Below are 15274 nucleotides of genomic sequence, written 5' to 3'. Positions count from 1 at the left end.
TTTTCAGTTTCTCAAAGAGATGATAGTCACATGGAGCCAGGTCAGGACTGTAAGCCGGGTGTTTCAGTGTTGTCCATCCGAGTTTTGTGATCGCTTCTATGGTTTTTTGACTGACATGTGGCAGTGCACTGTCATGCAACAGCAAAACATCCTCCTTTTGCCGATGTGGTCGAACACGACTCAGTCGAGCTTGAAGTTTCTTCAGTGTCGTCACATATGCATCAGAATTTATGGTTTTTCCACTTGGCATGATGTCCACAAGCAAGAGTCCTTCGGGATCGAAAAACACCGTAGCCATAACTTTTCCAGCAGAAGATGTGGTTTTGAATTTTTTTTCTTGGGTGAATTTGATGATGCCACTCCATTGATTGCCTCTTCGTCTCTGGTGAAAAATGATGAAGCCATGTTTCATCACCTGTCACAATTCATCCAAGAAATCCATCTCCACCATTCTCGTACTGTTCCAAAAGTTCGCAGCATACAGTTTTTCTTGTTTCTTTGTGAGCCACTGTCAACATCCTGGGAATCCACCTGGCACCAGCCTTTTTTAACGCCAACGCTTTCAGTATTCTGCAAACACTTCCTTCCCCTATCCCAACGTAGCGAGACAATTCGTTCACTGTGATGCGTCTGTCAGCAGTCACCAATTCGTTAACTCTCTGCAAATTGTCTGGAGTGTGTGCAGTTCGAGGCCTGCGGCTGTGAGGACAATCCTGAATATTGCCGTGCCCGCTTTCATCACGTAACCTGCTTGCCCACCGCCTAACTGTACTGCGAACGACAGCAGCATATCCACACACCTTTTTCAACCTTTTGTGGATGTTTCCCACTGTCTCGTTTTCACAGCACTGGAATTCTATGACAGCACGTTGGTTCTGACGAACGTCAAGTGTAGCAGCCACCTTGAAGACATGCTGTGACGGCGCCACTCACGGGAACAGGTTGAACTAAGTTTGTGAACAAGCGGGAAGGATATATCTGCACACTGTAAAACTTTCACAGATGCAGAATAAAAACTGTATTTTTACAAAAATAGTATGCATTTATTTTGGAGTGATCCTCGTACATACTGGTCAGGGATCGATGCCTTCTGAATACCCATTGTATTGAAGAGTGACATATTTGTAATCCTTTTTTATCTGCATATATTTCTACATTCAGATTTACTGTTAGCGAAGGATGCTGCAAATATAGCAACAGAGTTACGTGCGATTTTTTTCTTTGATATTAGATGTAGAATAAAGAAATATCTGAATTCTCTGTTCATGAACGGCTTCTGCTCCTCGTTCCTGTATCCACTAAGCAGCCACACAGCGTACAATGGAAGTCATAACAAACGGGAAGCGTTAACCCGAATATTCATTTATACACAAATTTTAGTTCGAATAAAGTTTACAGTTGATGCTTTGTGACGCATGGTAACGTTTCTTAACACTGCATTGGCTTAAATGAATAAAAGAGATAAAACAGGGAGAAAAGATACAAAAGTAAAACCTTAAAATTGAGGCTTCCCAGCTTTTTGTTGTTTATGTGTCTTTCGGAAGCACGTGATTTACTTTAAACGATACTGTGCTTCAAATTATCCCGCCGAACTGTGCGTGTAATCATTTCAGAGCTTGCAGTAATGAAGAAATTCTTTTCTTCGATATTTCGACAGGCTCAAAACAACCAGGCCCTCACCAAGGCGGGAGGATGACTGCAAATATGTTCTCATTTGCTTCTGATGTGTCGAGAACTGTCAGCTACAGTCTTGGTTTCTCGTTGACAGCACAACATACTAATAACACGTAGCCTCACGCTCAAACATACGCCATCTTCACGAGTTATCATCAAATACTTCCTGGAACAAGAGTCAATGTTGGTTTTGCGCACTTATACATCAGAGACTAGCCGACGAATAACAGAATCGTAAAATTTTTACGGTTGTACACTATGTGGCGTGCCGTGATAATTGCTTAACGTTGTGAGATATTTGTATGTCATTACTCACCTAGTCACTAACAATGTACCTGAGTGGAAGTAGAGATGTCATAGTAAGTACACAGGGTGCGTTCAGTAAGAGTCACTGCGTGAGATGGCAAGTCTTATGTGAAAATCGGAGGTAATTATTTGAACGCATTACACAAGATATCGAGTTAACTTGCGAAGCAGTCCGTCGTCATAAAATAGTGAAATGGCAGGACACATTTTTCTTCGTGTGGAAGAGATTAATTTAGTTTTTAATTTAATAGTGAGGAGTGTCACGGCCTTTGGTCGTGAAACGAAACAACACAGTAGAACTTTTGCAGCGGATAAAATTTAAGATAATAAATATTATTCCCCACTAATACTAAATGCGATCTTAGTGATAAACGGCATTAACCAGTGCTACAAAATTCCTCTGTGGACGAGGTTATTGTCGAATGTTAGTGCTCCACCATTCAAGCGAAAGACTGCTGGTTAAAAACCAGATAACAGAACAACTTATATTACCAATTTTGAATCGAAAAGTGCAAAAGCGAACCAAGTTTACACCTCCCAAGCACCAGTCTGAGCACCAACGTACCGCGCTGATTCACGAATTTCGCCGCAAATATTTCCGAAGTGGCATGTGACGCTAATTCTGACTTATGTTTCGGAACAGGAATCGGCAGACCTTACTGTGAGAAATGTGCTATACGGTGGCAAGGCGTTTCCTGTCTTACTTCATTTCACAACATAGCCACCATAAACTAAACTCTGTCCGATCAGGACTTGGAAGGCCCAACGGTACCGTCATCTTCTCAGCCCAGTGGCGTCACTGGATGCGGATACGGAGGGGCATGTGGTCAACACACCGCCCTCCCGGCCATTGTGTTTTCCTGAACGGAGCCGCTGCTTCTCAGTCAAGTAGCTCCTCAGTTTGCCTCACAAGGCCTGAGTGCACCCCGCTTGCCAACAGCGCTCGGTAGACCGGATGGTCACCCATCCAAGTGCTAGCCCAGTCCGACAGCGCTTAACTACGGTGATCTGACGGGAACCGGTGTTACCACTGCGGCAAGGCCGTTGGCTACACCCGCCCATAGCAACACAAATAAGCTGTCGAGTCGCATTAATGTGACCACCTGTGGAAAATCTGACATTTTGAACCGCGAACCGCTGGGAGACGTGCAGGAAGGGAGTGAGTGAGGTTGTGGAAGGTACAGACAGGGATGTGGAGCCATGCCCACACCAGTGCAGTGGCCAGCTACCCAGGTTTCTCAGTACATGATGCGTGGTGCGAACAGCCCTATCAAGGTGGTTCCACAGATAATCGATTGGGATTAAATCGAGGGTGTTAGGTGCCCAGAGGAGTCCGCAAACTCACCCTGGTGCTCTTAGAACCGAGCACTTATACTGTGAGCTGTGTGACACGTTGCATTCTTCTGCTGGTAGGTGCCACCGTATCAAGGAAAAACAAACTGCATATACAGGGTGTTACAAAAACGTACGGCCAAACTTTCAGGAAACATTCCTCACACACAAATAAAGAAAAGATGTAATGTGGACATGTGTCCGGAAACGCTTAATTTCCATGTTAGAGCTCATTTTAGTTTCGTCAGTATGTACTATACTTCCTCGATTCACCGCCATGATTTCGTAAGGGATACTCTACCTGTGCTGCTAGAACATGTGCCTTTACAAGTACAACACAACATGTGGTTCATGCACGATGGAGCTCCTGCACATTTCAGTCGAAGTGTTCGTACGCTTCTCGACAACAGATTCGGTGACCGATGGATTGGTAGAGGCGGACCAATTCCATGGCCTCCACGCTCTCCTGACCTCAACCCTCCTGACTTTCATTTATGGGGGCATTTGAAAGCTCTTGTCTACGCAACCCCGGTACCAAATGTAGAGACTCTTCGTGCTCGTATTGTGGACGGCTGTGATACAATACGCCATTCTCCAGGGCTGCATCAGGGATTCCATGCGACGGAGGGTGGATGTATGTATACTCGCTAACGTAGGACGTTTTGAACATTTCCTGTAACAAAGTGTTTGAAATCACGCTGGTGCGTTCTGTTGCTGTGTGTTTCCATTCCATAATTAATGTGATTTGAAGAGAAGTAATAAAATGAGCTCTAACATGGAAACTAAGCGTTTCCGGACACATGTCCACATAACATATTTTCTTTCTTTGTGTGTGAGGAATGTTTCCTGAAAGTTTGGCCGTACCTTTTTGTAGCACCCTGTATACGTCAGAGTAATCCCGAAGAATGGATGTATTTGTGTTGATCCATTGTGCCTATCAGAATGACGAGATCACAAAGGGGATACCACGAAAACATTGCCCAGACCATAATGCTCGCTCTTCCGGCCTGGAACCCCCTGACGATTGTTGCAGGGGGTTTGCTTTCAAACGTTTCACGGCGTACACGCTCACGACCATGCGTCCGATGGAGCATCCGAAAAAGGCTACCTGTCACCACTCGGAGAACGTCCAGCTGTGGTATTGGCGTGCAAGTTGCAGCCTTCGTTGCTGACAAACAGCAGCCAGCATCGGTTTATGAATCAGGCGCCTTCTGCGGAGTCCCGTGCACAATAACACTGACACGACGATCGTTGATGAGACACTGTTGGCGTTCCCCTGGTTGATCTGGGTGGTCAGTTGCTCAACATTTGCACGCCTATTCGCCAGTACACATCGTCACAGCCGCCGTTCACCTCTGTCATCTGTGACCCGTGGTGCATCACAGCTGCATCGTCGTTGGTCTTTGAGAGCACCATTTTGCCATGCACGGCATACTTTGACCACGGCGGCGCGCGAACAGTATGCAGAGTTTGCTTTTTCGGAAATTTCTCCTCCTTTTTCCCGAGAGCCAATAATCTTGCCCTTTTGGACGTCAGATAAATCGCTCCGTTTCCGCATTACGACAGCGACTTCACTGTTTTCCGCATGTCCTCTCCCCCTCCTCCAATCACGCTTTATATATCGTACACTACAGTGCTGTCATCTGTCGTCTGTGAGTAATTATTGAATTTTGACGTCGAACACTGGCGGTGATGTCATCGGTGTGACTGGGCCGTGTGTACCGTGGCACTGCACAAGCGTTCACCCCTCTCACACAACCTACGAACATACTATTCGTAATAAGCTGGAGGAAGACACCAAGAAAGCACCTAAGCCTAGAGCTTAACCAGAGCGACAGTTAGTGTTTCTCTCATTGTGGCCAAGAATGATTGGCTTCTTATGGGACAGACGTCGTCCAACTCATGTTGTGTATCGCAGAAGAATGTTGGCTCTTCCATGGTTGTATTCTTCAGTATAAAACCATCAATTTTAAGTTGTACACTCATTATGTATAAGAAAAATCTGCGTATCATGAAAGGCCTCAAACGATACTGAAGTTTATAAACAAAATTTATTTTTTTAGTAAAAATAAACTTTCACTACATCTACATCTACATCTACATCTACATTGATACTCCGCAAGCCACCCAACGGTGTGTGGCGGAGGGCACTTTACGTGCCACTGTCATTACCTCCCTTTCCTGTTCCAGTCGCGTATGGTTCGCGGGAAGAACGACTGTCTGAAAGCCTCCGTGCGCGCTCTAATCTCTCTAATTTTACATTCGTGATCTCCTCGGGAGGTATAAGTAGGGGGAAGCAATATATTCGATACCTCATCCAGAAACGCACCCTCTCGAAACCTGGCGAGCAAGCTACACCGCGATGCAGAGCGCCTCTCTTGCAGAGTCTGCCACTTGAGTTTATTAAACATCTCCGTAACGCTATCACGGTTACCAAATAACCCGGTGACAAAACGCGCCGCTCTTCTTTGGATCTTCTCTATCTCCTCCGTCAACCCGACCTGGTACGGATCCCACACTGATGAGCAATACTCAAGTATAGGTCGAACGAGTGTTTTGTAAGCCACCTCCTTTGTTGATGGACTACATTTTCTAAGCACTCTCCCAATGAATCTCAACCTGGTACCCGCCTTACCAACAATTAATTTTATATGATCATTCCACTTCAAATCGTTCCGTACGCACACTCCCAGATATTTTACAGAGGTAACTGCTACCAGTGTTTGTCCCGCTATCATATAATCATACAATAAAGGATCCTTCTTTCTATGTATTCGCAATACATTACATTTGTCTATGTTAAGGGTCAGTTGCCACTCCCTGCACCAAGTGCCTATCCGCTGCAGATCTTCCTGTATTTCGCTACAATTTTCTAATGCAGCAACTTCTCTGTATACTACAGCATCATCCGCGAAAAGCCGCATGGAACTTCCGACACTATCTACTAGGTCATTTATATATATATTGTGAAAAGCAATGGTCCCATAACACTCCCCTGTGGCACGCCAGAGGTTACTTTAACGTCTGTAGACGTCTCTCCATTGATAACAACATGCTGTGTTCTGTTTGCTAAAAACTCTTCAATCCAGCCACACAGCTGGTCTGATATTCCGTAGGCTCTTACTTTGTTTATCAGGCGACAGTGCGGAACTGTATCGAACGCCTTCCGGAAGTCAAGAAAAATAGCATCTACCTGGGAGCCTGTATCTAATATTTTCTGGGTCTCATGAACAAATAAGGCGAGTTGGGTCTCACACGATCGCTGTTTCCGGAATCCATGTTGATTCCTACATAGTAGATTCTGGGTTTCCAGAAATGACATGATACGCGAGCAAAAAACATGTTCTAAAATTCTACAAGAGATCGACGTAAGAGATATAGGTCTATAGTTTTGCGCATCTGCTCGACGACCCTTCTTGAAGACTGGGACTATCTGTGCTCTTTTCCAATCATTTGGAACCCTCCGTTCCTCTAGAGACTTGCGGTACACGGCTGTTAGAAGGGGGGCAAGTTCTTTCGCGTACTCTGTGTAGAATCGAATTGGTATCCCGTCAGGTCCAGTGGACTTTCCTCTATTGAGTGATTCCAGTTGCTTTTCTATTCCTTGGACACTTATTTCGATGTCAGCCATTTTTTCGTTTGTGCGAGGATTTAGAGAAGGAACTGCAGTGCGGTCTTCGTCTGTGAAACAGCTTTGGAAAAAGGTGTTTAGTATTTCAGCTTTACGCGTGTCATCCTCTGTTTCAATGCCATCATCATCCCGTAGTGTCTGGATATGCTGTTTCGAGCCACTTACTGATTTAACGTAAGACCAGAACTTCCTAGGATTTTCTGTCAAGTCGGTACATAGAATTTTACTTTCGAATTCAATGAACGCTTCACGCATAGCCCTCCTTACGCTAACTTTGACATAGTTTAGCTTCTGTTTGTCTGAGAGGTTTTGGCTGCGTTTAAACTTGGAGTGGAGCTCTCTTTGCTTTCGCAGTAGTTTCCTAACTTTGTTGTTGTACCACGGTGGATTTTTCCCGTCCCTCACAGTTTTACTCGGCACGTACCTGTCTAAAACGCATTTTACGATTGCCTTGAACTTTTTCCATAAACACTCAACATTGTCAGTGTCGGAACAGAAATTTTCGTTTTGATCTGTTAGGTAGTCTGAAATCTGCCTTCTATTACTCTTGCTAAACAGATAAACCTTCCTCCCTTTTTTTATATTCCTATTAACTTCCATATTCAGGGATGCTGCAACGGCCTTATGATCACTGATTCCCTGTTCTGTACATACAGAGTCGAAAAGTTCGGGTCTGTTTGTTATCAGTAGGTCCAAGATGTTATCTCAACGAGTCGGTTCTCTGTTTAATTGCTCGAGGTAATTTTCGGATAGTGCACTCAGTATAATGTCACTCGATGCTCTGTCCCTACCACCCGTCCTAAACATCTGAGTGTCCCAGTCTATATCTGGTAAATTGAAATCTCCACCTAAAGTAAGGTCATCGAATAAAATACAGGGCTACTATAAATAATGCTTTCGTTTTCAGGTCTCTGTATTCTCGGAAGTGTTATAATTACCAATGTTTTTTTGTTGTGGTCTTCAGTCCAGAGACTGGTTTGATGCATCTCTCCATGCTACTCTATCCTGTGCAAGTTTCTTCATCTCAGAGTAACTACTGCAACCTACATGCTTCTGAATATGTTTAGTGTATTCATCTCTTGGTCTCCATTTACGATTTTTACCCTCTGAACTTCCCTCCAATACTAAATTGATGATCCCTTGATGTCTCAGAGCGTGTCCTATCAACCGATCCCTTCTTCTAGTCAAGTTGTGCCACAAATTCCTCTTCTCCCCATTTCTGTTCAGTACCTCTTCATTAGTTACGTGATCTACCCATCTTATCCTCAGCATTCATCTGTAGCATCACACTCCGACAGCTTCTATTCCCTTCTTGCCTAAACTATTTATCGTCCATGTTTCAATTCCATATATGCCTATACTCCATACAAATACTTTCAGAAAAGACTTCCTGACACTCAAATCTATACTCCATGTTAACAAATTTCTCTTCTTCAGAAACGATTTCCTTTCCATTGCCAGTCTACATTTTATATCATCTCTAATTCGACCATCATGAGTTATTTTGCTGCCCAAATAGCAAAACTCATCTCCTACTTTCCTAATCTAATTCCCGCAGCATTACCTGATTTAATTCGATCGTCATATTATTTCTAGTTCAAACATGCTCACGTGTCGCTGCTGGTGTAACAAACCCATAAATCCTCCTGTCAAGACACTGTCCAATCCGTTCAACTGCTCTTCCAGGTTCTTTGCTGTCTCTGACAGAATTGCAATGTCGTCGGCAAACCTCCAAGTTTGTATTTCTTCTCCACGGATTTTAATTCCTACTCCGAATTTTTCTTTTGTTTCCTCTACTGCTGGCTCAATATACAGATTGAATAACATTGGGGATAGGCTATAACTCTGTTTCACTCCCTTCTCAACCACTGCTTCCCCTTCATGCCACTCGACTCTTATAACTGCCATCTGGTTTCTGTACAAATTCTAAATAGCCTTTCCCTCCCTGTATTTGACGCTTGCCACCTTCAGGATTTGCGGTCAAAATTATCAAAAGTTTTCTCTATGCCTACAAATGCTAGAAACGTAAGTCTGTCTTTCATTCATCTACCTTCTAATAAAAGTTATAGGGTCAGTGTTACGACACTTGTTCCAACATTTCTACAGAATCCAAACTCATCTTCCCCGAGGTCGGCTTCTACCAGTTTTTCCATTCGTCTGTAAAGAATTCGTGTTAGTATTTGGCAGCCTTGACTTATTAAACCGATAGGTCGGTAATTTTCGCACCTGTCAACAGTTGGTTTACAAATATGATTGATGAAAGAATGGAACGGAAAACTGAACAAGTTTGCATCCTGCATTCTAAAAATGGTCTATGAGTGCCCCTCTAGCCGTACGCCAAATGTCTATGTGGTAGTCCAGCTCGTTGTGTACCTTATGCAGCAACGTCCCGTCAACTGTCATCACAGCAGCGCTGATGCATTCTCTGTGCTGTTCCATTGTTCTTGGCGGGAGTGGGGGAAGACGTAAACACTGTTCTTAATGTACCCGCAACGGAAAATTTCACAAGACGTTATGCCAGACGAGCTGGCGGTCAAAGGAAACAGAGCAATAGCTTCACCACTATGCACTTTCAGAGATGCGAAAGTTCGTCGTTTAGGTAGTGAAGGAAATCGATACCAAAATGAGGGGTGTCCCGTCTTATTGGAAGGTCAAATTCTGGGAAACAGTAGTCTGTTTTGGAAACACAACAAATGCAACATATCTCGGTAAGACTTACGACTTACAGGCTTCTCACCGGATAACATTTGGTACGAAGGAAATCCGCAACTGAAATTCATAGTAGAATCAGTCAACTACTTCAGACGTAAACAGTTTCATTGGTTCAAAAATATGACTGGTTTCGGGTAATTATAAGCTCATCTTCAGGTGTACAAAAAACATGGGGCTCGTCGTCACCAGGCTCACAAGAAAAACGGCGCATACAGCTTCGTATGTGACACTGCACATGAAATATTAACCTTCGCCGAATATCGCTCATGCGCCGCAATTTCATGAGTAAGTTTAGTTCAAATGGTTCAAATGGCTCTGAGCACTATGGGACTTAACTTCTGAGGTCGTCAGTTCCCTAGAACTTAGAACTTCTTAAACCTAACTAACCTAAGGACATCACATACATCAATGCCCGAGGCAGGATTCGAACCTGCGACCGTAGTGGTCGCGCGGCTCCAGACTGTAGCGCCTAGAACCGCTCGGCCACTCCGGCCGGCAGTAAGTTTAGTGCCCCAACCACTCACTTTGTGGGGAATAACCTTTCCAGATTAATGGAAGGTTGCTTAATCGCTCAATAACAAAGTAGAGGCAAAACGTTCATTCCAGTGTTCCCTGGATTGCGATGCAAAACTGAAGATGGTGGCCATAATCATTCACTTGTAGTCAATGCACGAGGTTGGTTTGAAATGCAACCGCCGTCGCAAAGTTTTCCACAGTTTGCTGTCGTACACCAAGCTCCTGGTTTGCGCGGACCGTTGTCTTTCTTGGACCGCGTTCGAAACTGTACCTCACCCCCTCCTCGGTTGCATCTGGCGTACTTGGTCGACTGGTACTTTTCTGTCAGCAGAGATGACCGGTGTCCCTAACTAGCCGATACCAAGGCACAATGCTCTGTTTACATGGCGGAGTATGTGCATGTGACTAGGGCCTCTCCTTTGGATAGACCAGTCACCTGGTGCAAGGTTTTTAGTTGACACTACTTCGGCGACCCGCGCGTTGATGAGGATAAAATGGTGATGAGGACAACACAACAACAATTTCCGAACGAAGAAAAATCTCCTACTCGTTCGGAAATCGAATCCGGGCCCCTTTCATGGTATTTTGTCGTGTTCACCACATTTGTTTAACTTGGTTTATTCACACCAGCGATATACAGAGCTTGACCCCGTTAAAAATGTTACAACTCATACCATTAAAGTGAAAGTCGTTGAAGAGTGGCCAACAGCAGGGTGACTACACTTTTAAAGACGTACATGACATCCATTATTCATTCCATTATTTCACTGTAAGACCGTAATCGGTGCAGGAGATGTACAGCTTCAGGCTTCTTCTTAGGAAGGACAGCCGTCGATGAGGTGAAGTGTAGCCGCAGTCGTCTATGCTCGCCTTCGCAGCATGAGAAATCAGAACTCAGTGACTGCATCAAGTTGGTCTTCACGAAGAGTAGTTACCTGGTTTTCCGTTTCGTGTCAGGTATGTATCCACACTCTGGTTTCCCGAGTTTGGGTTTCTCTGTTTATCTTCTCTAAGCTCTCAGCGTAACGCTCTGAAAGATCCTTTCTCCCAGCTTGCCGGCTGGTGCGGCCGTGCGGTTCTAAGCGCTTCAGTCTGGAACCGCGTGACCGCTACGGTCGCAGGTTCGAATCCTGCCTCGGGCATGGATGTGTGTAGTAGTTCTAAGTTCTAGGGGACTGATGACCACAGATGTTAAGTCCCATAGTGCTCAGAGCCATTTGAACCATTTTTTTCTCCCAGCTTGGGTGCATCAGAATATGAGGAGGATATCACATTCATATAGTGGGTTTCTTCTTTTGGTATCCAAATGAATGTTGCACTTCAATGCTATCCGCAACAAATAAACGTAAATAAAAGGAAGGAATGAAACTTCCTGGCAGATTAAAACTGTGTGACCGACCGAGACTCGAACTCGGGACCTTTGCAAAGGTCTCGAGTTCGAGTCTCGGTCGGGCACACAGTTTTAATCTGCCAGGAAGTTTCATATCAGCGCACACTCCGCTGCAGAGTGAAAATCTCATTCTGGAAAAGGAAGGAATGTCGCTTCTTCTGTGGTGGTAGCTTCTCACCATTTGGAAATGAAATTTACTCCGCAGCAACATGTAACCCTCAGTTTCAAATAAAGAAAATAAAAGCAAAGGAAAGATTTCTCCAGCAAATTACATAGCATTCCTCCTTTAACTATTTAAAGCTTTCTTGACAGATGTGTGTACATGTGGCTTTGTCGCCCTTGCACTCCTCAACAATGTGTAAGTTGCCTTTCCGAATACGAAGTAATGCAATGTGGAATGACTCAGTTTTGAGGTAAAGTGCAAATAGAAAAGTTTTGGAACAACTGTTTATATTTAGGATGTTTTTCCAAATTACGATGTTGTTCCTGAATATACGAAATGAATGCTTTGTGGTCTGCATATTGTTGCGTAACAATGTGGTACGCAGATTGTCCGAGGAGCCAGGTTCTTCGCGGAAGGGAAGGCGGAACACATGACGGGTCTTTTGCATTATTTCTTCAGACTGCACGCTGCGCTGTTGTAACAGATAAAAATTTCGCATTTTCTAAGACATAAAAACTCTTTTCTTGCTTTGTCATCATTTTGTCAAGCCATTGCACTAGTTGGGTCGCTAACATAAGACATTGTTGCAAGGGATCTACAAAACGTTCTTGAAACCAACAAAAGCGGATTATGACGTAATAAATATCGCACTCGAGGTCACATTATTCAGGCTGAATACAAACTCAGTGTGGTCCAACATGCTGAAAGTAAAGTGCTCCAATACTACGAAGTTGTAAGGTTTTGGTAGTGATGTTGGAGAGAAGTTCGTCAGCACTGACTGAGAGACATTACTTTGCAAACTACGTGAAATTAAACTTAGTGCAGAAAAGCGCTCTAACGTGCAGCAACATTGTAATACCTTCAAATACAGCAGCTGTGTGAAGACAAGTGCAGAAAACGACAGCACACAAACGCCATAATTTGACAAAAAGGTCCATCTTCAACCGTGTAAACATTCGTGAACGACTTGCATGAGATGATGGTATCCCGCAACATCAACGCTTTAGACAGTTCTTGAAGAAATATGCAACACGTTCACCTCCAGTTGAATTGAACTACTTATCCGTTTGCTTGGAGGAGATGCTCAAGAAACTGTCCACAACTGAAACCAAATGTGTGGGTGACCGTTTTGCTGCAAATTTTGTTGTTGTAATAAGGGAAAGGCAACCACTCATCTATAGTTGATCGATGCGTGGAGCACAGTAACACATAAGAGAGAACAGTATGCACACTAGCTTTCGGGCACTGGTTCTTTTTCCAGCAGTAGTACACAGATTCTAACAAACAACCACACAGACACCCAAACGCGCACTCCTGTGGCCAGTGCTCGAAAGCTGGTGTGAAAGCTGTTCTCGTTATGGGTTACTGTGCCCCACGCATAGATTCGCTATAGGCGAGTGGTTGCCCTATTTTATGTATTGCCCATCCAAGAATTTCCAAATGATTTTGCTGTGGTTCTAAAAGTCGACGGGCCTGGAGAAATGTTCCTCCTAACGTGTTAAGCTCTCCAGAGAATAAATACCTCGACAACGGCCCTTTGTTTGGCATTTCTATGAAGCTGCTGTGGTCATATAGTGTGAACGAGACAACGTTTTGCTGCTAGTAACAGATGGTGCTTCATACGTGGCTAAAGCAACCAAGGGGCTTCAGATTCTCTAACCCAATATGATGTAGTCAGTTGCCCTGCACGTGCGTTACACAGAGATACAGAATAGGTGCGATTACCCCGATGTACACAAATTAATTTTTTGGGGAAAGGAAACGGAGCGAAAGTTTCACTATGGGTGCAGAAATTCAAGGAACAAGTATCCTCCCTGTCGGTCCCCCCCTTAGCCTGTTCTTGTAAGATGGGATTCTTGGCGTAATGCTGCTGATTATTACTGCACCAACTACACCAACATAAAAACAGTCTTTTGTGAGCTTCACTGTGATGAATCAAGTGCTATCAAAACTTTGAAAGAGGTCTTTGTAGATACCTTGTCTGGAAACTTGGTACACCTCAAAGTCAACTTCTCAGTCGCGTCAAAAGCCAGCGTAGCACTGGAAGCTGCTTAGACTCAACTGTGTGCCACCCTCGATATTGTGCAACGTGTGCGGAGTGGGTGGGTCGAGCGCGTGGTCATGTGGCTGACGAAGTGAACAACAAGTTGTAAAGTGTTCTCCAGTGAAACCCTAGATCTTTCTGGGAATGCCACAACATTTGAATACAATGAACCAAATCTGCTCCGCTGTGACCTTGCCGCCTTCAGAGACGCTCCTGTCAGTCGTGTGAAGTGGAGAGGGGCTTTTCAGGTACAAAGCTACCCTGAGCGACAACTATAGATATTTGAAAAAAGAAAACCTAAAAATGCCCTTTGTGATCGAGTGCTACTCTGCGGATACTGAAAATTGACAGGACTTCTTAACCAATTTGGAATACTTTAAACAAGCAGCGTGCAGCAGTAAAAGCGTGGTTCTTTTGTTTGGATAGATGTTATTGTTTTCATACTAACTTTTTTTTTTTTAAAAAAAAAGCACATCCATATATTTTAAAAAGAAGTGCTAGTTAGTTTCAAATATTGTAAAAAAGTACATACTATACCCACAATTTGTTCAGAAGTGTGTTCTGCATTACAAGGTATATAATAAATCAACAAGAATGTTTTAAATGAACATGTGCAAAGTCATATTTTATTTCTTAATCTCATACTTAATTAATTTTTAGGTAACAATAGCTTGCATACTTCACTCTTTTTAGATAATTTAGATCTGTATCCTACTTATAATCAAACAAGACGAGCCAGTGCAATGCCCGTTACCTTCACTGAATAATAAGAGAACGGCCGTTGGGTTTGGCCATCCTGCACTATAGTAATACGGTCACACTGAGAGCGACAAGCTCAGATGTACACCAGACTATCTTTGTTATTAATGGGTCGCCTTACAATGGAGAAGTTGTAAGACTATTTAAAGGACCTTGTAATTTGAATCACTTCTGAGTGTAACAGATTTTCATTTGTTCTAACTATGGGACACGATACATAGGTCGCCAGCAGGGAGCAAAGTTTTCTAAGACTCTAGACTGAATTCACACAAAATGACGCTAATACTATAGGGAGGTACCAAATTGTATGAGAGGCTGCACTGAGAAGACGCAACAAATTATCCTTATCTGGACAGCTCCGGAATTCGGTGTTAATGAGACAAAATCATACACTACTGGCCATTAAAATTGCTACACCACGAAGATGACGTGCTACAGACGCGAAATTTAACCAAAAGGAAGAAGATGCTGTTATATGCAAATGATTAGCTTTTAAGAGCATTCACACAAGGCTGGCGCCGGTGGCGACACCTACAACGTGCTGACATGAGGAAAGTTTCCAACCGATTTCTCATACACAAACAGCAGTTGACCGGCGTTGCCTGGTCAAACGTTGTTGTGATGCCACGTGTAAAGAGGAGAAATGCGTACCATCACGTTTCCGGCTTTGATAAAGGTCGGATTGTAGCCTATCGCGATTGCGGTTAATCGTATCGCGACATTGCTGCTCGCGTTGGTCGAGATCCA

General features: G+C 43.8%; 1 pseudogene; it reads right to left on the bottom strand.

Annotated features, from left to right (window-relative positions):
* Window positions 1-2911: 2911 nt before the first annotated feature.
* On the bottom strand, window positions 2912-3029 carry LOC124616906 (annotated as a pseudogene).
* Window positions 3030-15274: the final 12245 nt, after the last annotated feature.

The sequence above is a fragment of the Schistocerca americana genome, chromosome 5 (assembly GCF_021461395.2).
Source record: "Schistocerca americana isolate TAMUIC-IGC-003095 chromosome 5, iqSchAmer2.1, whole genome shotgun sequence".
NCBI classification, from domain to species: Eukaryota; Metazoa; Arthropoda; class Insecta; order Orthoptera; family Acrididae; genus Schistocerca; species Schistocerca americana.
This window is presented reverse-complemented; position numbering and strand designations above follow the sequence as displayed.